The following is a 26,108-nucleotide window of genomic DNA, read 5'->3' on the forward strand; positions in this document are numbered from 1 at the left end:
AGCACTTCAAAATACTGTTTATCTCTCTGAGTACAAGTGTCATATCATTGGAAAGCACCTTCTACAAGAAATACTGTACAAGTCTCCAAGATTTCTACTTGCAGCTGTATGCATATCCATATGCATGAACACAAACTACAGGTATGCATATTTTATGTATAGTACATGTACAATTCTTATAGATTCATATAAACTGATTAACTGACTTTTAGCTTGTATAACCTATAAAATGAACTTACTGTCATTTTTTCCATCTCCTATAATCAACTGTCACTTCCAAACCTATCGGCTATTTAATTTACACACACATTTGCAAAGCATGTTGAACTAACATATTTAAAGTACAATATAAAGAGTTAACATACTCAAACGAAATTGCATGCACACAGTATGTTCAAATATCAAACAACAATACTTGTACAAAAACAAAAAAATCAATGTCTAAATTAAAATCAGTGCTATATACAAACAAAATTACTAATTTGTTTCCTTTACAATTGCAGTAAAGACCACTCTCCTGAAAAGAAGCAGCCAAATTTGAAGTACAAAGAACAACTAAGAAGAAACCTGCTCATTCCAGAAAAAAAGTAAGTTAAGTACCACCATAATATTTGTACTATTGCTCAAACACACTGGCCCTCATTACGACCCTGGCGGATTTTTTCCGCCATCGACGGACTTTTCCGCCATGGCGTAAAGTCCGTTTACGCCATGGCGGATGGTGGACTTACCGCCCCATTCCGAGGTCGGCGGGGCGGTAAGTCCCCATTGACCCATTTACCCTTCCCCATTCCCATTTCGGCCCCATAGGGCTCAATGGGAGTGGGGAAGGCGTTAATTACGCCACCGTAAAATACGGTGGCGTAATTAACACCAAGGTCCCATAGCGCCATGGATTTTTACGCCCGCAAAAAGCGGGCGGAAAAATGACCATGGCGCTCTGGGAACTCGGAATTGGCGGTAAGGGGTCGGCGCAGCTGACGCTGGCGTAAACCCCTTACCGCCAGGGTCGTAATGAGGGCCACTGTAAGGTTAATTCATGCTATTTCTGTGCCTAAAAATAGAGATTGTGCACCATTCTGTCCACAAATCCCCATTTCTTAAACAGAGATTTACAGGCAGAATGGCGCACAAATTCCTATTTTGCGGCGCAAAAATGATGCAACTCAGCCCCTAGAATTTTGATATTATAGAACAAACAACTGTTTTAATTGTAAACCATTAGATTTACTATGTGTTCTTCTCCAAACCACTAGCTTACTTTCTACTGTCATCTGAACCCCAGTTTAGTAGCACATAAATTCAAGAATACCCATCCCAACTAGTTGTAGTTGCCCAATGCACAATCACACACCATCACATACATCTTTATCATACTCAGACACTCATGCACACAGCACACATACATTGCAGAACACCCCAACCCATACCTTCTTTTTTTTTTCAACAGACCCTAAAGAATGCCTACCAAAAATCAATTCCGTAGAAAGCAATGCAGAAGCAGAGCAAATGAAAATAGAAGTGTCCAAAATAAGCATCCATCTCTAGCAGAATTTGTAAAAAAAGTTCAAACAAAACAGCTAATACACTCATTTAGCGAAACAAAACAAGCTTCAAGTACTGAAACTTTGCCTCCTCTATCAAAATGTAAAATGAACCAGACAACAATTAACAAAAATTCAGCTACCACTACAGATAAAACTTCTCCTATAAATCTTGATATAGTGCCAAGTAAGCATACCAAAAAAAGTATTTTAGCAAAAATGTTCCGTCACAGAGTCCTTCAAAATCTTATAAAAACAGGAGAGAAATTAGGCATAACCCTTAAAACCTATCGTAGGAAATTAATCTTAGAAGCTTTGATAGACAGTGCAATTCTTCTCAAAAGGAAGTTATTTATTTTAGTGTTAAACAAAATGAAACCACTAACACAACTAATGACTAAATTACAAAAAAGACTTCTCAATGAATGAAATGTCAACAGAAATAACTTCTTAAATATCTGTGGAGGTGAGTGGAGTCACACTACAAGCACAGAACCATATTTTAATGAAGAAGCATACAAACAAAAGCAAACAAATACAATTGCCATACATAGCAGTGGACGAGGTTATGAAAAAGTTAATAATAGCATAATGGAACAAGAAATACTGCTTACAAAAATATCCCCAGAAAACTTAGAATTATCTCTCCATTCAACTGAATTACAACATCTAGTATAGAAATGGCCATGCACGTCAATGTGTAACATTCCCAAAAAATCTTTCAAGTCTTTACGCCAATTCCTCAATCAATATGTGAAAGGCAAAGACAAAATCAAAATTAAACTACTGCAAAATATGGATACCTGTCCAGTGCGCAAGTACACAGGACTACAAGGACATTCATTGGCCTGCTTTTCAGGACCTACTTGCAAAACCACCTTCCTTTATATCAAAATGATATCAACACATCGTTCAACTATAAGACATCTAGTCTATAAACTGTACTATGCTAAAAGTCCTGCTTTAGCACTAGCCAATTTAAATAACATTATTCTACATGGTACAGCAAAAGACGTACTTGAAGAAATCGACTATATCCAGAAAAAATATTTTGGAAGTGAAAGACACTTACAGAATGAAATAGCTTTAAAACAAATTAGCAACAATTCTATGCATGGCAACCATCTACTACAAAAAAGAAATACTGAAATTTAAAAGTACATCTGCTGAAGTACCAAACCATGTGTGTGTATGTTGCCGCAGAACTTTTTATAAAAGTAACACAAAAACTCTAGACCTAACATACAAAATAGAAGACAATGAAGATTCTAAATGGTTTGAATTAGCTCTCTACCTTATAGCAGAAAACACATATGAAATAACTGACCCCTTAATACTTTGCAGTTACTGCACTACAAAACTTGACAACAACCAAACTCCTTCAAGTGCTATCACAAATAATTTGGAATTATTTCCACTACCAAAACCCCTACAACAACTCAATTTTTGTGAGAGCATCATAATTCAAACAGTGCACCCCCCTTTCAAGCAATAATACGCCTTCAACCAAAAACAGCAAAATAACCTCCCTCTGAATTAGTGAAAGGTATTCGTGGAAAAGTAGTGTATTTACCATTAGATCTAAAACAAAATGTGCACACTCTAGGAGTGCAACGTCCAATGGAGCAATCTTTGATTATCTTATTAAATGGTGTACCTACAAAAGACAAAAAAATGTGGCAACAACTGGTAGATTTACATAAAGTTAGACAAACCTTGCAATATCTAAAAGACAATAATGAATACTACAAAGAAATTAACATTGAAATTACAAAGATACTACAAAGAAATTAACATTGAAGAAAACTTGAAGGATACCACTGAAATAATTCAAGAGTCACAAGAAGCTGGTTAATTGAGCTCCTAGATCCTGCTACAGTATCCTATACTTTAGGCCATTATACAATTCTTTTTTTTTTTTTTATTTTTGTTTGGCTGAAGAAGTTTCAACCTTTCAAAATATTATTCATTACAACATATACAATTAAATACTTTTTACATAGTTTACAAATGATGATAATCCTTCAGAAATGTACATATAAATAGACATAGCAAGTTTAGCCAATATTAAGTTGTTCTTTGTTTTCACAAAAATGATTAAACAAATGTTAGCGAAGCATGGATTAAAAAGAAAAGGTAAAAAAAGGAAAAAGAACAACCTATATCTTAAGAGAATTCGTAAAATTGTTATTTAAACATAAAAAAGAATTTCAAGGCAAAACTGTTTTTATGAATTGCGTAAGAGCAATATGAATGGCAGTTCGATTGCTCGTCATTAGTAAGCTCCATATATGATTTGAGGAGTGATTGCAGTTTAATTGCAATAGATTGTGAAAGTAGTGTTTGCGTAAGCCATTCAAGGCCGGGCAATCAACCACTATGTGTGCTAATGACTCTGGTTGTTTATAGTTTTTACAAAAACGACAGTAATTTTCATTTTTTGAAATAAGACCACGTCTTGCCAAAATTTGATTTGTTGGATGAAGATTCAGACGCATTCTTAGCATTTCTGCACGTACGTAATGTGATGGAGACTTTACAAGATAATTGGCCATTTGTTTGAGCTTCTTATGTGGGAAGAGTTTTAAATCAAAATCCACATAATTTGAACATAGTTCTTGTGTTACAATCCAGTCGTGCCAGTATAGTCTTTTTTTTGCTTGATTAGGGTTTGTAAGTAGCAGGTCAATGGAGATGTCAGCATTTACCAATACTTTCAGAATGTCTTTTACCCATTTTTTCGGAAACACATGGTTGGAAGAGCAGATATACATTGCAATTGGGCCTATTAAATTCTTTGTGTTAATTTCTAACAGACATTTGCGATAAAAGTTACAAAATTTCCAAAGGACTAGTGCAGATAGAGAGATGAGGCCCAATTCATACCTCAGCATACAGATAGGAGTACACGTAGGTAGACAAAAAACTGCTTTCCAAAAATTCCCTTCATGTCTGTCCCAATAAAATCTTGATTGTGGAAGCAATGTTTCGGCTCCATAGATTAAAATAGGGACAACTACAATTCATCCATTGCACTCTAATGACACCGTAGAAGATGCACTAGAAACGTACCAAATGTGACAAACCAAAGGATCGCCAATCAGCATATGGGAAAAAAGTATAGAAGCACGTGCTTTTCGTCTACTCTTTCCTACTGGCAAAGGAGGAAGGTACGATGAGAGACCTATTCAAATAACAGCATCAGAATACCGCTCATTACGGATGCATTCTAAAGATCCCAGATTTAGACAAAATGTGGAATACATATTCCACCTACTCTTTGAAAGTGAATTAGCAACTTTATGTTACAGAGTTGCACACACATTAAAATCGGGATCCCACTTTCAAAATATGTCAGCTACATAATTATTACAAAAAGTGCAACAAAAAGATGAGGTTTTACAATCAAATATTACAAATCTATTAGCAAACATGCGTGGTACTAAAGAGTACTGGTTTCAACCTCATGGAGATGTACGTTGTATGATAAGAAACCTTGGCCCACCCACTTGGTTTGTTACATTAAGTTGTGCAGAATATGCATGGGAAGATTTACATGATTTCCTACGCATATCAAACAAAAACAAAACAAAAATAGATATACTAACACCTGGAGAACTTTTTTCTCTAGATCCTGTTAATGTTTCAAGATATTTTCATCATCGCTTCATTGCTATGCTACACTTTATTTGTAATAAAACTGTTCCTCCCCTCGGAGAAGTGCAACACTTCTTTTGGAGAAAAGAATACCAAGTCAGAGGAGCACCACATATCCACATTAAGACAATGACGCCACTGTGTTACAGTTTATTGAAAAATATGTCACTAGTGAAATTCCATCTGAAGCAACAAATAGTGATCTGCATGCACACATTTTACAATTTCAAGGCACAAATGTGGCAAATATTGTTGTCGCAAATACAAAAACAAAGGGAAATACTACACAAAATGCTGCTTTGGTTTCCCTAGACCGGTTACAAAAACAGGTCAAGTGAACAACTTCATGTCTTCAGTTAGACATAGTGTTAAAGGTAAATCACCTAAAAATACATATTACATAAAAAGAACAGAAGAAGAAAAATATATCAATGATTACAATGGAATCATTGCCCACTTATGGAATCCAAACATAGATGTGCAGTACATTGCAGGGAATTCCACTTCAGTTGCATGATATGTTACAGCATACTTAACCAAAGCAGAAAAAACCGAGCTCCAAGACCTCTGGAATGACCTGTCAACAGACAAAACACTGTCTCGGAAATTATACAGCTTGGGCATAAAAATGCTCTCTCATAGAGAATGTGGCTCCGATGAAGCAGCAGATCGTTTAACTCGTACTGCTTTGTATGGAAAATCTGAAAATATAGTATGGCTAAGTCTTGGTCCTGCTAAATCTAGAAAAAGAGTTCTAAAATCATACAACGATATAGAAACAATAGCCAAACATGATCCCAACAGCCAAGCCATTTTAAAAAACAATTTACTGGACACATGCTACCTAAACAGAAGTACCACTTTGGAAACCATGTGTCTATACCACATAGCCCAAAACTTCACATACAAAAATAATATAAAACCTGATGAAATAAAAAGTAAATACAGAGTGTCAAATTGTGAAGGCAGCTTAGTAAAACTCACCAAACCAAATTTAATTAATCATATCAAATTGTCATTAAAGACTCCTCAACATAAAGAACTATATTACATGTCCCTGCTACAACTCTTTAAACCATGGAGAAAAGAAGAAGAAATACTAGATAACTATGACTCCTATGAAGGCACTTTCATAGCAAATGAAAGCACTATAACCGATGTAAACTTTACACAGTACAAAACAATGTTGCACAATGAACAGCAACACGAAGAAGAACTCCAGGCCCAACTAGATAAGGACACTCCTGACAGTAGTCAACCTTCTGTAACAGGAAGCCAAGAACCACTGGGAGAGCCACTAATAACAAATGAGGCAGAATTAGCTATGACAGAAGTAGAAAACCCCATGTGTTAGTATGAAGATAAAGAAGACTTAACTACACTACAATCAAAACTAAAAAATGAGCAATGTAGCATTTTTGAAGAAGTAACAAAAGAAATTGCACATGGTGTACAACATGAAAACAAAGAACGCACCTGCCAAAATTACAAACCTATACTACTGTACGTCAGTGGTGAAGCCGGTTCTGGCAAAACATTCTTAATCAAAATCATCAGTAAATTCCTTCAACAATTAACAAACAACAAACTGACAGCTGTTGTCACTGACCCCACAGGTTTAGCTGTCTACAACACAGGTGGTATCACTTTACACCGATTACTACTCCTGCCAGTAGAACACCAAAACAAATTAGACTATTACAAACTTTCTACAGAAGCTGCAATGGAACTACGCAGAGTATTAAAACAAATGAAAATACTACTAATAGATGAAGTGAGCATGGTCTCCAACCTAATGTTGGCTTTGATTCACCTCAGATTACAAGAAGTACTCAAAACAAACTACGAAGAGCTCTTTGGAGGAAAATACATTATTGCTTTCGGAGATCTTCAATTGACACCAGTGAAAGGTGAGCCTATTTTTAAAACCTTAGGACACAAACTCTGCCATAAAACAGTTGGCAGCATTGGAAATGTCAACCTTTGGCAACATTTCCAATACAGAGAATTAACAGAAAACATGCAGCAATCTGCAGATCTCACTTATGCCAACATCTTAAAAAGTATTAGAGTTGGTATATTATCTCAAGAAGCACAAGCAATATTGAAAACCCGGCACATTCATACACTTTATGGTGATAATGCATGTGCTACGGATGTTATGGAACAATTATCCCACAAAAATGTCAATTGTATGGCCATAATGCCAACTCTTGCAAGCTGTTTCAAATTCAATGAAACAATGTTCAAAAAAGAAATGCAACCAATAATTGAAATTAGCGCCACAGACAAACTAGACATACATGGTATGACACTACCCATGTGCGAACAAGCCACAACAAGACTAATAAACAGTTTAGAAAATTCAATCTCCAACACAGCTGGATTGGAAAAAAATTTAAAATTATCCTTAAATTGCAGAGTAATGCTTAAATGTAACCTTGACGCGGATCAAGGACTAATTAATGAGCACTGGGTACAGTTGTTGGCTTTCAAACATACCCACGTGACAACAGCAGTTTGTCAATATTCTCTTGGACATCTTGATTCCTTCTCTTCAAAGACATGTATGTACGCAAAGAACAATTTTCTCTAACTCTTGCATACGCAGTCACCATTCATAAATCACAAGGTCTTACCGTAGACAAAGCATTGATAGACATGGTAACACAGTCTTTAAAGAAGGCATGAGCTATGTAGCACTATCACGCTTACGTACACTTGACGGTCTATTTCTAATCAACTTTGATGCAAGTAAAGTAAACGCTGATATTCCTTGCATTTTAGAATACAATAGACTTTGTTCGCTATACACCCCCATCTAAAAAACATATCCTGTTCCACAAAAGTAAAATGTTCTAAAAGAAAACTAAATCAAACAGAAATGCAACAGGATGTAACTGCAAATCCTCCAAAGAGAATAAAAAAAACGAATACTTCATCAAGTACCACAAACAAAAAAGAAACTATTAGGGAAAGTAAACCAGGTAACCAGGTACTTCTTCAAAAAAAGGAAGACAAACTAAAAAAAAAGTACTCAGATACAGAACTACTTGGTCCATTTAAACTTTCAAATGTAATTGGTGTAAGTTGCTAAGCAAATGTAGCAATGAATATTCTATTTCGATTACCACCAATTATTGACAACATTTACTTACACAGTACAATGTTTTTGCAAAATGTTAGCACTTCATAGACACGCAACAAACAATCCTGACAACACGTATAGTGTTTGTGGAATAAGACAACAATATGACTACTGTGCTGGAATAGTGACATTCACTATAAACTCACAGGAAGATCCACAAGAATTTCTCATGTACTTACTACAAGTACTGGAAAACAAAAACATACCTATAAAGGAAATCTTCCAGATTTCATACATGTGGAAACATACATGCACTCTCTGCAACAATGTGACACAAGAACAAATCCCCAATGAGCGCTTTGTGTATGTATCAATACCTAATTGTGAATCCGTTCCATTTTAGCAACTTGTACAAAATGCAAACCATGGTAGATTATGTACTACCTGCAATTCGGATAATCGCTCCACCTTACTAATACAAACACATAGTAAATACGTAAGCTAATGCTTCTACGTCACAATGCAGATGGTACCAAAAACAACTGCAAGCTGACTGGATTCACACATGGCCAAGAATCACTTGGTAAGAAAGCCTTCACAACAATAGGTATAATCTACCACACAGCAACCAATGCAGGCCACTATAAAATGTGGCTGGTTCGAATGTAATGATAGTACCATTACTCTAAAGCAGAGATTACCTGCAAATCTTACAAACGCTTATTTAATCTTTTTAAAACCAAAATTTATTAACTAAACTGTACTTAAACATTAACTAAACTTCTATTAAAAAACTATAAACTGTTACAATATGCCAACAGCTATATAACTGCCCCAAGATTCTACAACAACTAAACAGATAAATGAATACTACTAAATTATATCTAAAAATAGATAGTTAGAATACGCCAACTGGTATCTAGCTGCCCCAATATTTTACAATAACCAAAGAGATAAATCAATACCACTTAATTATAAAAAACTATAAACAGTTAGAATATGCCAACAGGTATCTAATTGCCCCAAGATTCTACAACAACTAAATAGATAACTGAATACCACTAAATTATATCAAACAATAGACAGTTAGAATACGCCAACTGGTATCTAACTGCCCCAAAATTTTACAATATCCAAACAGATAAATCAATACCACTTCATTATAACAAAAAGAAGACTGTTAGAATATGCCAACATGTATCTAACTGCCCCAAGATTCTACAACAACTAAACAGATAACTGAATACCACTAAATTATATCCAACAATAGACAGTTAGAATACGCCAACTGGTATCTAACTGCCCCAAAATTTTACAATATCCAAACAGATAAATCAATACCACTACATTATAACAAACAATAGACTGTTAGAATATGTCAACAGGTATCTAACTGCTCCAAAAATCTGCAACAAGCCAATACATAGAGCATTAGCCAGAAACAACAAGTGAACACTGAAAACAAACAAATAGACTGTAGCATAACAAAAAAAGTTTTTTTTATCCAACATGGATTCTTTTTTCTCCCACAGACCCAATTAATTTAGCAACAAACACAGAAACTGAGCAAATTGCACAGTACACGGGTTTGTAATCTACTTAATATGAGGGTAAAAAAACAAATGTTGATTATTCAATGTTATACGTCGTTACAAAATACCAATACTAATATGATCTTTTCTTTTATCACAGAAATGAACAAGAAAAACATGTACTTCAGTTACTAAACAAAACAGTAAGTATATTATAATAAGTACAAACATCACAGCAAATCACACCCATAGTGACTTATAACTTTGGTGCTTATAAATTTGGTCTTGTTCATGCACCCAAGACTATAGGCCCTGCCCACAACCACCACAGCATATTACACCCATAGTGGCTTATAACTTAGTTGCTTATAAATTTGTTCTTGGATCCCAAAGTTATAAGCCACTATGGGTGTGATATGCTGTGGAGATTGTGGCCAGGGCATAGAGTCTTGGGTGCATGGCCATATGGCCATGCTCCCAAGACTCTATGCCCTGGCCACAATCTCCACAGCATATCACACCCATAGAGGCAAACATTTTAACTATGCCATAAGGGCACTTTTAATGTCCGCAGACATGATGAGTGGTCTTAAAACAGTTTCAACTTGCCTACGAACAGTACGGATAGGCATAGCGTCCTCAGGACACCCCCATTTTGTTTATTTATGAACATCCCAGGACACATGATGTGTTCTTAGAACACTTTCATCTTGCCAGCGAACAATACGGACAGCGTTCTCAGGAAACCCCCATTTTGTTTATTTTCAAACATTTCAGGACACCGCGAGTATTCTTAGACCAGTTTCAGCTTGCTTGCGAACAATACGTACAGGCGTAGTGTCCTCAGAACACCCCCATTTCGTATATTTACAAACATCCCAGGACACTTCATGTGTTCTTAGAACAATTTCAACTTGCTTGCGAACAGTACGGACAGGCATACTGTTCTCAGAACACCCCCATTTTGTTTAATGATGAACATCCACCGTCCTAAGGACACCCACATTTTGTTTATTGACGAACATCCCAGGTCACATGATGTGTTCTTAGAACAGATTCAACTTGCCTGCGAACAAAACGGACAGCGTCCTCAGGACACCCCCATTTCATCCATTGATGAACATTTCAGGACACTGCATGTGTTATTAGAACAATTTCAACTTGCCAGCGAGCAATACGGACAGCGTCCTCAGGACACACCCATTTCATGTATTTTCAAACTTTTCAGGACACCGCAAATGTTCTTAGAACAGTTTCAGCTTGCTTGCGAACAATATGTACAGGCGTAATGTCCTCAGAACACCCCCATTTCGTATATTTACAAAAATCCCAGGACACTTCATGTGTTCTTAGAACAATTTCAACTTGCGTGCGAACAGTACGGACAGGCATACCGTTCTCAGAACACCCCCATTTTGTTTATTGATGAACATCCACCGTCCTCAGAACACCCTCATTTTGTTTATTGACGAACATCCCAGGTCACATGATGTGTTCTTAGAACAGCTTCAACTTGCCTGCGAACAAAATGGACAGCGTCCTCAGGACACCCCCATTTCATCCATTTATGAACATTTCAGGACACTGCATGTGTTATTAGAACAATTTCAACTTGCCAGTGAACAATACGGACAGCGTCCTCAGGACACACCCATTTCATGCATTTTCAAAATTTTCAGGACACCGCGAGTATTCTTAGACCAGTTTCAGCTTGCTTGCGAACAATACGTACAGGCGTAGTGTCCTCAGAACACCCCCATTTCGTATATTTACAAACATCCCAGGACACTTCATGTGTTCTTAGAACAATTTCAACTTGCTTGCGAACAGTACGGACAGGCATACTGTTCTCAGAACACCCCCATTTTGTTTAATGATGAACATCCACCGTCCTAAGGACACCCACATTTTGTTTATTGACGAACATCCCAGGTCACATGATGTGTTCTTAGAACAGATTCAACTTGCATGCGAACAAAACGGACAGCGACCTCAGGACACCCCCATTTAATCCATTTATGAACATTTCAGGACACTGCATGTGTTATTAGAACAATTTCAACTTGCCAGCGAACAATACGGACAGCGTCCTCAGGACACAGCCATTTCATGCATTTTCAAAATTTTCAGGACACTGCGAATGTTCTTAGAACAGTTTCAGCTTGCTTGCGAACAATACGTACAGGCGTAGTGTCCTCACAACACCCCCATTTTGTTTATTTACAAACATCCCAGGACACTTCATGTGTTCTTAGAACAATTTCAACTTGCTTGCGAACAGTACGGACAGGCATACCATCCTCAGGACACCCCCATTTTGTTTATTGATGAACATCCATCGTCCTCAGAACACCCACATTTTGTTTATTGACGAACATCCCAGGACACATGAAGTGTTCTTAGAACAGATTCAACTTGCCTGCAAACACAACGACAGGCTTACCGTCCTCAGGAAACACCCATTTTTTTATTTTCGAACATTTCAGGACACCGCGTGTGTTCTTAGAACAGTTTCAACTTGACTACGAACCATACGTACAGGTGTAGTGTCCTCAGGACACCCCCATTTCGTTTATTTAGAACATTTCAGGACATCCGCATTGTCCACGGACAAAGCGAACACAACAGGGGGGTCTACCACCTAAATAAACACAACATTTAACCCATCTCTTACTACCCCACCCTCCCCAAACAGTTTTACACACCAACACACTCTACTAAATAGTATTTTTCCACCAAGTTTCACCGTGCCGTCCGTGATTCCAAGATGGCGGGCGTTCCCGAAAATCTGATGCGCTTCACGCTCTTCACTGTCCAATCAGCGAACACGTTGCATGTCCGCGGACATGACGCAAGCCGATTGGCCAATCAGGACACTGTCCGCGGAGCGAACAGGGAAGTGTGTCCGTGGACCGAACATAGATATCACTAATTTTTTGTGACCTACTTTTTGGTCATTTTAAAAAAAAAACTACTGGACAGATTTTCAGGGACCAAGCCGCTGTTCCTGGTCCATATTTGGTGAAAATCCGTCCAGCAGTTTGGGCTGTAGGCGTGAGCAAAGTTTTTTCCCCATTCAGTCTATGGGAAAAAAGAAGTTTTGGGATCCCCTATAACTTTTCCCCCCCTGGACCAAACCTCACCAAACTTTTGCAAAAAAATTCAGAGTGACCCATGTACTTCTTTTTGCAAAGTTTGGTGAGGATTCATCCAGGGAGAGCGAAGTTATAAACCACCCAAAAAGGGCTCTTCCTATGGAAACAGCAACTTAACCATAGCTACACAGCCACTAATGTGTATATATATATATATATTCAGTAAAAAAACTTTGTTAAAGGGACGTTATGGTTCCAAGTAAAACCGAAAAACCCCTGAAATTCGCAAGTTATGGTAAGCTAAGCAACCATAACTTGCGCAACCACCGTGCACTGTTAAGACTAACACCCAGGACATCAAAGATGACATCACAAATGTCATTGATGACATCACTGATGACATCACATGTGCATTTACCTTTCATGAAAAGTCTGCACAAGGCATTCTTATTGTAATGTTAATAAAAAAGTGTCAAGGATCATTGGAATAAATATCATGAGGTACGTAGTGCATTAAGTAATGCATTAACCCAAATAGCATTGTATTACAACGTTTTTTTGCCGGATTTCATAGGTTTTTAGTAGCGCAACTTGACCACAAAGTCCCCTTAACAAAGTTTTTCATTGAATTTCATAGGTTTTTATTAGTGCAACTTAACCATAATGTCTATGAACATCTGACTTCATTGTACACCTTCCGGAGAGTGCCACATGACCATATGGTGGAGTGCACCATGATGACGTGTCCGAGAACCCGTACGCACTTCACAATAAGATCTGTGCTTCGCGGACAGTTTGGAACTGCATTTTCTACTGATCTAGGAACTTTCAACTTCAACATTTCCCTTGCAAAGCTCCAACGCCTATACGCCTATTCCTTCTCATCCATTAACAATCTAGTGCACAGCACATACTTTTAGCGAAACTGCTATTTATCTTAAAATGGCATCAGATAAGGCCATCCCTCATCCCCAAGGGACACCACCACTGCTGTAATCAAGGAGCATGAGAAACACCGCCCCCTACTTTAGAAAGAGCACACACGCAACATTTTCCCCTGTCCACCTGCCCCTCCATATCAGTGTTTGGTACCTCTTCCCTCATTTCCCTCCCCACCTTTCGTTCTAAGCTCTCCTGCCAAAAAAAATCCATCCAAAAACAAATTAAATGTTCCTTTACGAACCACCTTTCACAGTTAAAAAATAGAACTAAAAAAAACAAATTTATATTTCTCAGTAAAGTACATAGACTCAATAAGATTTTCCAACATTTCCATTTGCATTTTGTGTTATACTAATGGGAATATTGGGGCGTTCATTATCTGTTCCAGGGACTGGAATGGTGGATACCGGCCCAGAAGCCCAAGTTATCAGCCCAAGTGAAGCGAGGGTGGATAACGAGGTCTCTGGACCATTATCCCCCCATTCCAGCCCCTGAAATGGGGGATGAAGGCCATTAGCAGCCTACATTCCCAAAGCGGGAACCCGTGGAACTAAAAAAGAGGATTTTTCTTCCTACACCGGGACGCCTCTGGCGTCCCGGATTAGGAAGGAAAATCCTTTTCCAAGATGGCCACCATGCAAAGGGAAAGCGGGGGTTCCATACAGAGCCCCTCTTCGCTTTCTATGGCAGCCTGCAGAAGGCAAAAAGACAACCCTATGACCATATTACCAGAAGCACATTTTTCTTCCCTTTCAAATCTATCCTAATTTCGAATAACTTTACCACAAAGCCAGTCCCAGGTGGACATCGCCACTTTAATCCTATGTTTTGTCACTTCTGGTCATGGCCAGTAGCCAGATGGTCCGGATCATGACCTTATTCCATGACCGCTATTTTTTTTTAACTACATTATGACACTTGACACTTTTCAAATAAGAAAACACTGCCACATTTCCAAACCATGCTTGTAGATCCTTGCCAATGTGCCTTACGCAAGTTTGCTGGAAATCCACCCACTTTTTATTTTTTCAAAACTGTCAAATGAATGCACATACAATCGTCATATAAGCTCTGCACAAAATCCCACCAAACTTTCTAAACTCATTCGAAATCAGGTCAGAAATATCCCACCCATCGTCATCACCCCTCACCTCCCCAGGCATTTGGGGTAATTCATAGAATTCAGCGCACAAGTGGCGCACGCAGCTGGTGCACAGTGTGCGCGTGTGGCTGTCTGCGCCAGCCGCGTGCGCCAAAATCCATTTCCGCGCACAGCGTATTCATGGATTTAAACATCCATAACCAGCCGTGGCCCAGAGTGGCGCAGTGACCCTGCAGCAGCGCCAGTTACGCCCCCAACCCCTCCCCGTGCGCCATGAACAGCGCACAAATCCCGTACATGGCGCACAGGCCAGTGGACCAGCATACAGCCCCCCAACCACGAATACACCTGTAAAAGTCCCCGCGGACCCCTCCGAATACACGTAACCCACTGCACAGTGAGAATCACATGTGCTTGGCCCTGTGCGAGTGGGGTACGTGTATTACAGGGGTGTGCGGGGGGAGAATCACACACGATTGGACCTGTGCGAGCGGGGTACGTGTATTTCGGGGGTGCGCGGGAAGTTTTACCCACGATTGGCCCTGTGCGAGTGGGGTACGTGTATTTTAGGGGTGCACAGGAAGTTTTACACGCGATTGGCCCTGTGCGAGCGGGGTACGTGTATTTTGGGGGTGCACGGGGAGAATCACACGCGATTGGCCCTGTGCGAGCGGGGTACATATATTTCAGGGGTGTGCGGGGAGAATCACACACAATTGGCCCTGTGCGAGTGGGGTATGTGTATTTCGAGGGTGTGCGGGGAGAATCACACACGATTGGCCCTTGCAAGCGGGGTACGTGTATTTCGGGGGTGCCCCAACAAATTGTTAGTGTGTGTCCTCCCAGGTGTGCCCTCTCCCCCCTCCACAGGGCCTGCAGGCAGACCACAACACAGGGGAACACACTGCACCCCTGGCCATGCCCCACAGGCAGCCCATCCACCATGGCAAAGCCCCCCAGCCAGCCCACATGTCACCACACACAAGTGACCACCGACACATCTCCCCCAGCACCCCATCCACCCAGCCTTGAGGGTCAGGCCCCGACTATGGCCCCCAGCACCCCCATCCACCCAGTATTGACGGGCACCTGCCAGCAGGCCCCGACTCATGTCCCCCAGCACCCCCATCCACCCAGCATTGAGGTTCAGGCCACGACACATGTCCCCCAGCACCCCAATCCACCCAGCATCGAGTGTCAGGCCCCGACTCACGTCCCCCAGCACCCCATCCACCCAGCATTGACGGGCACCTGCCAGCAGGCCCCGACTCATGTTCCCCAGCACCCCCATCCACCCAGCATTGAAGGTCAGGCCCCGACTCAAGTCCCCCAGCACCCCCATTCACCCAGCATTGACGGGCACCTGCCAGCAGGCCCTGACTCATGTTCCCCAGCAACCCCATCCACCCAGCATTGAGGGTCAGGCCTGACTCATGTCCCGCAGCACCCCATCCATCCAGCATTGAGGGTCAGGCCCCGACTCATGTCCCCCAGCACCCTTCCCCCCCAGCAGTGAGGGGCACCTGCCAGCAGACCCCCGACTCATGTCCCCCTGCACCTCCACTACCCCCCCAGCAGTGAGAGGCACCTGCCAGCAGGCCCTGACTCATGTCCCCCTGCACCCCCACCCTCCCAGCAGTGAGGGGCACCTGCCAGCAGGCCCCGACTCATGACCCCTGCAACACGACATGAAGCTGCACAATCATGGGCCTCATGTGCACCAAAATACCACAGCACGCCACCCCAGTCTTGACATGCAATGATTTTCCCAATCCACAACACACTAACATGCCTATGTCATGACACAAATCAAAAGTCACCATGTACAACAACACATGTCCGTCACACACACACACACTGGTTGCCATAGATTGTGTAAACGCATATTTTGACATGCATGAACCCAATGAGTGAATCCCACACATGGAAGTAAAATATCAAAATGTATTATGAACAAAATCAATGTAATGAAATGAAAGCATAAAAAAAATTACAAACATGAAATGAAATGCATGTCCAAAAATATGAAAAAGGAAATGTAGAAGCAATCCAAAGAAATCCTAAAGAAAAATGGTCCAACAAATCCAAAGGAAATGTAAAATTAAAATCCATTGCTCCATTGTGAAATCCAAATAATATGTATACATAAATCCAATGTCCAACTATGAACAAGTAATTTTGAAAGGGTCCATGAGCCTAACAAAAGAAATGAAACCTATCAAAGAAACTACCTAAGAAATAACTATATACAAAAGTGTGGGGCATAGTCCAATCACCACAAAATAAAGGAAAACGAAAATTAAACCATACACTAAAAACTATTTACAATTGCGGCGGGCTAGTCCGACTGCTCACTTTCCGATGTCCCGGGCCAGGGCATCATCGAACTCCTGCTCAATGTCCTGGAGGCGGTCCTCTTCCATGGCCCGAGGGTTTGCAGGGACAATGCCATGTTGGAGTCCAACTCCCTGCGAATAGCCTCGAGGCACTCGGCCCGCCTCAGTGCCCTCCGCATGGAGTTCTCCGCCCTGACCATTGTGAGCCGTGCCTCTTCCACCCGCCGCCGCTCCGGACCTATGGCCTGGCCCAACCGCTGCCACACAGAAGACACTCCCAATCCTGGGTCCTCCTGCCCTCTGGCCGATGCCTGCCCCTCGGATGTTGATGGCCCCGAGCCATCGTCGCTCCCACCTTGATGCTGCTGCCGCTGTGCCTGTGCCCTGCCTTCTGCTGCCTGCACGTCGTCCTCTGGCTGGGGTGCAGTTCTTGTGGTTGCCACCCCTGCAGGACGTCCCGACTCCCGACTGTGGCTGGGTAAGAGGCAGCTCCACAGGGTACCCAGGTGATACATGGGTGGGAAGATGGCATGGAGGACGACTGGTGCGTAGGGGGTTCAGGTGAGGAGGGGGTCAGAAGAAGGTCCAGCACACAGAGGAATCCAGCACTGGTGACCGTCCCAGCAGGTCAACGCGGTCAAAGAGGCATCCAAGATGACATGCAGTGTCTTCATGAAAACACTGCAGGTCAACTCGCATGCCCCGTTGACGCAACGCTATCCCAGCCAGGACAGGCTCAACCCGGTCCCGGATTGCCACGTCCGCAGGGAGAGGAAGGCCAGTTGTCGTGTGCTCATGCCCTCCCTGAAAACGGGTCTGGACGTAGGCATCCCTGCTGGTGCAGGATGGTGCAGTCACAGGATCGGGGACAGGATTACACACAGACACCTCCGTGGCGGCCTGTGCTGCCTCCTGTCCCTGCCCCTGCACTGCACCACTAGCACCAGTGGCATCCCCACCTCCAGACCCCGTGTGTGTCCCTTGCATGGCCTCCTCCTCCACCAAACCCCCCACCAACCTGGATGACTCTGTGCCATCTTCATCCGTTGGACCCTGTGGGGTCTAAGCTGCCCCTTCTGCTGCACTTGTCAAATACATACACATGCACATGTACATAGTGCAGATACATGCAGCATCAACCAGCATCCATGTGTGACACCACAACCATGCCACAGTACATGCACATAATATTCACATGTGTGCACCCACACATGCATTTTCCCAGCATGCTTGCCAACACATACACCATCGATGTGTCTCACACATGAGAGGAATCTGATGTGGCAGGTTCACGTCCCTGTAAATAGGCATCCATGCATGGCCCTACATAGACACATGTTCAACCTGCACACTCCTGGCGCACCACAACATGCACAGCGTCCAATCAGTAGGCATGTACACTTACCGCTCAACTCCAGACGGGTCTGCCTCTCAAGGACCTGGATGTGGAGCACTGGGCGTATACGTTCCAGGACACTCATTTGGATGGTGGATAGGCGGAACCGGCACCCCTTGGCATCTGCTGCCTTCAAGAGGCGACGGGCCTTGTTGAGGGTCCTGGACCTGAAGTCCTCCCAGTGCTTACGGACGGGGGGAATGTCGCGGACTGCCACCCCCCTCCTCGTTGATGGCAGTCACAATGTCCATCCCGATCCTCTTCCGTCCTTCATTGTCAGCGCTTGAACGTCCAAAGAGGGCATCATACTGCCCCAGGACGTGCTCCACCAGGACACCAACTTCACTGGCACTGAAGCTGGTGGCCCTCTGCCTCTCTGCCTGGGGGTTGCCAGTGGTGCCAGATGGTGTAGTGTCTGACATGGCAACCCCAGAGGCAGGTGTGGGTGGGCAACTGGGTCCTGGGGCTGGGCTGTGGAGCGATGGTATCCCAGTCGGGAGTCTTCAGTTCCAGCAGGGGTGGTCACAGAAACTGCACCCCTGGCTGACGTGCAGGCACCAAATAGCAGGGCACGTGGGCAGCAGGCAGGCAGGCAGCAGCAGATGGCAGGTGGGAGTGTGCTCAATGCTCTGGGGGGCAGGAATATGGCCTTGTGGGCAGGAGCGTGGTTTTCCGTGTGTTGTTGCGTGGCTAGCTTGATACGGAGTGATTTGGCACGTGGAAAAAGTGAAATTCGAGGAAAGGCCCTTAGCACGTAAGCGCGTCTGAGATGTTACGTGCCCGGGTGTTCCCCACAACACGGGTGCATAGTGAATCAGCACGTGAGAAAACTGCACGTCACCGTGCTATTGGAGAAAAGGGTCTTAGCGCGTAAGTGACACTGCATGTGTGGGCTGGCTTACAAGGTACGAGTATGATGCTATTTTCTTGTACGTGCTTTTTGTGGAGAGCGAGCGGGTGATTCTTGTAATTCTTGTCGGTTCACACGCGATTACTTCACAACATTTCCAGTTCGTACTCCCCGTTTCCTCAGACTGCGTTCTTTTCTTCTTTTGGCGGTGGTGTTGCCAACGCGCACACGTGCATCTTTTTCACGTTCTTTTTCAAGGCAGACGGTAAGTCGCGCACATATTTTCCAACTGTGGTTGCCCCCGTGTGTCGCGTACCCCTTCAGATATAATTGTAGGCTGCGTGTAACACGCGTACGCTTTTTTGTGTTTCTGGGTGCCACAGCGTAGTGCAGGTTCATTTTTCCACGCGTGTGGTCTACCAGGGGTTGCGTGCATGTGTACCTTTGTTTTTGGGGTGCCTGTGTGTTGCGTGACCCGTCATCTTCCCCCAGGGGTCACAGACAGCCTTGCTCGAGCACTAGGGTACGAATTCCATCTAGTACCCTACCCCTTTCACCCCTATTGCCCAGGACAATTCTTTACTGCAACTCCCATACGCACAACAAGATCAGTGCCATGGTTGGGAGGCGACCAAGCAGTAAGGGAGGCAAAGGTGGCCGAGCTCAAAGAGGTGGGCGTGGTGGGGGCAGTAGGGGATGTGGCCAGGATTTGCAAGGTGCCCCTAGAGCCCAGTGTGTGGATGACCAATCAAGGCCACCTATGCCACCCCCCAATGGTTGTGGGAAATGTAGCTGACACCAGCTCAGCCCTTGTTGAACCAGCCCATTTTGTCAACTGAACCGGCACAGGATGACTCCCAGGCAGACTTCCAGGACACCAAGACTAAGCCACGTGTGGCGGTGAAAGTTGCTGTCACAAGGCCACGTGGATCTGGGGCAGCAATGTCATCTGCTGCCCCAAGAAGCCAGGGTGAGGAGGCTGCAGGGGCAGCTGCAGCTCAATCCACCCCAGCTCAGAGTCTCCCAGCCAGGACACTGTCGGTCCAGGTCCATCACACCGACGTTGGCCCAGCCAACATCACCCTGCAGCCAATGCCTGCACCAAGACATTTGGTCAACGTGCCTTTACAGGCTTCAAGTACCAAGTCCACCTGCGCTTCTGCCCCTACTGACCAGAGCGGCGTAAGCCACTCATGATCCGCACCACCTTCCAAGAAGAAGAAGGGTGCTCTTGCACTACAGGCTGGAAACCCAGACACAGCTACACACTCCGGCACCTCAAGGAAGCCTAGCTTCAATGATACCGAACTTGATGCACTTGTGGCCTATGTGTTGGCACATAGCCGTGAAATGGTGGTGACTGCAGGCTGCAAGACTACGCCTGCTCAACGTAGGGCCCACTGGCAGACCATCGCGGACCACATTAGTGCCCTTGGGTTTGTGAGGTGCACAGCTGATGATTGCTACAAGTGGTGGAATGACCTGAAACGCAGAGCAAAGAACAAGTTGGCTTCCAATCATGCCTCTACTTTGGTGACTGGCGGTGGGTCTCCACCAGAAGAAGACCATCTCACTGAACATGAATCTGTTGCTGGAACCTTCGTCACAGAGGAACAGATCCAAGGCGTGGGAGACCTACCAGATTATGAAGCATTGTCCGGTGAGTGCCCATACATGTGTGTGTAATCCATGTGTATGTTGCTTGGGTGATGTGTTCTGATTGAGTGCCAGGTGAGGGTGTGTACTCATGAGTGGCATGGGTCACCCATGTGCTTCCTCCAACCATTCACCAGCCTTGGATTTGGGTATGACAGTATCCCTTCTAACCACAGTAGCCAATTAGCACCACATTACTGCAGTTGCCCTTGAACTGGCATCTTGCAACAACATTGTTCAAAATTTTCAGTGTTCATTCAGCCTGATTGTTTCAATCCTCCCATTTTTACAACACATTTTTCTGCCCTAATGCCACATATGTGACATGCTTCTGTCATAGATTACACCCCACAATGGCCCACATGTATTACCTTGTTATGGGAATGATTTCACCATTCAGGCTGATTGAGTAATGACCTGCTCATATTAATTGTTGGGCCCTGTATGAATGTGGGACATGACTGTTGTCTCCTGTCATGTTGAATTGACCAACCATTGATGTATCCATCTGCCTGCCATCACTGGATAATTGAACACTTGATGTGTTGCAGTGTGTGGCACATGCGTATTTTGTCACACTATTTTGCATTTTTCATCTCATCATGTCCATCTCACATGGATGGGTGACAGTACTCATTCACTAACATATGGCTGTAGTTGTCAAATGTACCATGGCTATGCTACGTGCCATCTGTGTGCTGGCATGTGTCATGTATGTGTATTGGACATGCCACTCACAGGCTAATGTGTGATGCCAGTGCTATCCAGCATGCAGCAAATGTGTTGCTTTTCCATCTTGGAGTCCTCAGTGCCTGCTTTTTGCCTCCCCTTCCAACTCATTGACAGTGCATGCATGCCAGGGTTATAGTCATGTGGGACATATGTAATTCATGTACTGGATCTCTGGCTTGTCAGGCCTATGTATGTGCTATGGTGCTCATGCCTGTTTCCATTTGTTGTCTTTCATGTTTTTGCAGGTGATGAGGCACTTGATGCTGTTGAGGTGGAGGAGATGGTGCAGACCCAGGGTGAATCTCAGCCACAACCGGGCACCATTGGAGGACGTGGTGTGGTGGTGGGTGAAAACCCAATCCTCCTGCAGACCATACTGTCCACGGGTGTCTCTGGGTACACCTCCGCAGACCTCTATGATTCCGGTGCTGAATCGGACAGTGAGACATATATGCTGTCGCAGGTGAGTGTTTCTGGCAGGGATGCTGTTCTGTTCAACCCACCTGCACCGGGGGTAGACCCCTCTATGGGGATGTCAGTGTTGGTAACTCTGCCTTTAGCGGTTACAGATGCAGGGTCACACTCCACAACATTTGCTCCTGTTTCTGGGCCAGCAGATCAAAGGGGGAATGCAGTCATGCAGCCTTAGGCAGTGCCAGCACGGCAAGGTGCAGATCGCCTTGCCCCAAACAGGTGTGGTGCCCCCCGACGCAGTTGCCGTGAGCCACCAGGCAATACCGTATGGGAAAACTCCATGTACGGTATAGCAGCACAACAGGGAGCATTGTGTGAAATGATGGCTCAGGCAATGGATAGGGTGGCCACTTCCGTTCTCTCCCCTGAAAGGCAGATGGAGCTCCAGCAGCAGGCAACAGACTCCATTTGCCACTCACACAGGGAGGACATGTTGGCGTCCAACAGGGACCGACGGGCGGCACTGGAGACTCTGCGCGAAGCCATATCTGTAGAATCACAGGCCCACAGTGAAGCCCCGAGGTTAGAACACCAGTTCCTCAGGGATACTCTGGGTGAACTTGAGGCTTCCCGAAATTTTAGGTCAAAACAGCAGCTGGAGCAGCTCACATGTTCACTCTCAGCAGGCCTCAAGGCAACCCGTGAGGAGATCCTGGCCTCCAACGAGGCCATGCAGGTAGAAGTGCGGGCTACCCATGAGGTGCTGCATGGGGATCTCCGTACCATCATCCTCCGGAACGAAACCTTCCACACCCGCATGCTTGCTGCCATGGAGGACCATACCAGGGCTTTGCGTGGGCTGCCTGCCATAGCACGGCCACCTCCTGATGTAGCAGCAGAGTGTGAGGAGAGCGACGGCAGTTCTCCCACAGTAGCATAGCCGGGCAGGCCATGAGCCCATGGAGGTATTTTTTTTTCTCAACATCCACGCATGTGGGTGTTGGGGTGCCCCCTGTCCTCGAACCTCCTGGGTGGCCTGCCCCCCACCCTGGTCCACACATGGCCATTTTTGATTATTATTTCTTTTTTTTTTTTTTTTTACAGTGTGTTGCCTTGTGTGACTCCTGTGGACATCCACTGTGTATTCCAGCTCGGCACATGCAGGCTTGTCCTATCTTTGGGTTAGATGTTTGGGTACCTTACACATACACCCCTCCTGCTTCCCCTTTCCATGGGCTTGCAAAGGGTGTGACCAAGTGACAGTAACTTACACAGTGACATTGGGCTCCCATGAGCTGTGTGGGCAGTCTGTAGTCAAAACTGTGTGTACATCCCTAGTGGGGATTGTTGTTGGATTGAACACTGCATGGTGTATTGATATGTGATTGTGCATCCATGTCTTTCTACTTATTCACATGTACCTTCTTCATGTCTTCACAAGGCCATCTCTTTTGCAGATGCAGTTCATGTTGTATGCAGTACACTGACACATTTGCCTGACAGCAACACTCTGCAGTTGGAAGGGGTGGATGTGCTGGCTTAGTCAGGTTGTGGGACTTGCACTACTTTGATTTTGGACTGTCATATATTGCCACTGTTTCTTCCTGTGTTGCTGTTTTGTGTTGCTGGTAAGTATTTGTTCATGTGTGCTGTTTCTTATTGATTACTGGGAGCATATGGTCTGTGGCCCATTTACATTTGGGACAGTGCACTTTCTGACACTTGTGTCATGTGTTGTGCATTCATTTGGTTGCTTTCACATTGCATAACATGCCATGGTGTGTTGGGTAGCGGAGATGGGGAGGAGTTGGGTGACATGGCATTTTTTTCATGTGGTATTTTGCAAGGGGGTAGTCATTCATGCTGCATGAATGTGCGTCTTTTTGTGACACAGCATTGGTTGTCTTTAAGTAGGTAGGGATGCACACAATGTAATACTTCCACGTGACCTATCTCAGGCTGGTATGGTTGTGACAGTTGACTGTCCCTTATGTCATCATCATTGATTGTCAGCTGGTATGTGCCAGGGTTGTGTGCACTCCACAGGGGTAGGACTTTAGGTGAAGTAATTAGCCACCAGCTGGGTACGGGCTGCCTCACCACGTGCCCCTTCACCTCCCATGCGCAGCGGCTGTGCATGGTTGGGGATGTGGGGGCACCACCATGTCCACCCGCAGGCCCCGGCGGGTTGCAACGTTGTGCAGGACACATGCTGCCACTATGATCCTGCACACTACTGGGGGCACATACAGCATCTGCCCACCAGAACGGTCAAGGGAGCGAAAGCGTGACATGTGCACTCCGAATGTGCGCTCCACTATGCCCCGGGTTGCAATATGGGCTGTGTTGTATCTTACCTCAGGTGGTGTGGTGGGTTTCCGAATTGGCATCATCATGTGGGTGCTCAGAGGGTAGGCACTGTCCCCTGGGCAGGTGATGATGGGTATCATTAGTGTGGTTGTCACATTACTCATTATCTGACATGCATGCATGTGCAGAGGCATTTATACTCACCAATCAGCCATGTATCGCCGCCCAGCTTATAGGTCCCGTTTAGGGATGACATTCTGAAAATGAAACTATCATGGGTGGACCCTGGATAGTTGGCATATACTGAGGTGATGATTCCCTTGGCATCACATACTACCTGCACGTTGATGGAATGCCAGTACTTGCGGTTTCTATAGATGTGCTCAGTTGCCCTGGAGGAAATAGAGCCACATGGGTGCAATCAATGGCACCTAGCACTTTGGGGAAATGTGCCATCCTGTAAAAGCCCTGGACAGCAGCCTGTCTTTCTGCAGGTGTTCTGGGCATGTATATGTGCCTGCGGGCTGAGGGGCGTGCAGTCATGATGGCCAACACCTGGTGTAGGCAGCATGACTGCGTGGCCTGTGACACCCCCCTCACTATGGCACTTGTCTGCTGAAATGAACCAGTAGCCAAGAAGTGCAGTACATTGAGCACCTTTTCCAAAGGGCTCAGTGCTTGGGACCACAGGGTGGGTGATGTGAGGTCATCCTCCCACTCACTCACCAGGTCGAGTATTGTGTGTGGTGGAAACCTGTACCTCCCATACACCTGGTCATCAGGCATCCCAAAAAGGCTGCTCCTGGGTGAAAAAAATGCGGGGCCTGGCTATCCTCCTCCTCCTGCAGTGTCCCACGACCACTGCTGCAAGGAACGGTATATTCATAGTAGCGTCTGAGCTTGTTTGTTGTTTGCGTGCACTTTTATGCTGCGCGGGGCCGCGTACACCTGCTTCCTGCTGGCGTACGTGTTTCCGGATTAGCGCGTTTTTCTTGGCTCACGCCTTTCCCCTGTTCGATTCCATGAATACATGTTGTAGGCGCGTGTGTGGCCGTACTTGCATTTACCTCCTGTACTTCCCCTGTAACGCCCACATTTTCACGTGTTGTTCCCCATTCTGCGTGTTACGCCCCGTGTTACACTGTTAGACCCACTTTTGTTGTGTGCGCTGAGCTATGTGCGCTTTCGCTGTGTGCGTAGCGCACGCCGTTTGATGACGTGTGCACCCACGTGCACCACCCACGATTTTAGCGCACATCCCAGGATTTACACGCACACTGACTTCCATGAATCGATGTGAGCAGCTTTGGCACGCTTGTGCTGCAATTTTCACTCTTGCGCTGCGATTTTCACACTTGCGCTGCCATTTTCGGTGCACATTCATTCCATGAATTGGCCTGCTTTTTTCATAAGTTTCACAAGTGCAATGTTCAGAAAATATTATTGTCACAAGG

The sequence above is a fragment of the Ambystoma mexicanum genome, chromosome 5p (genome assembly GCF_040938575.1).
Source record: "Ambystoma mexicanum isolate Mex_15411 chromosome 5p, UKY_AmexF1_1, whole genome shotgun sequence".
Lineage (NCBI taxonomy): Eukaryota > Metazoa > Chordata > Amphibia > Caudata > Ambystomatidae > Ambystoma > Ambystoma mexicanum.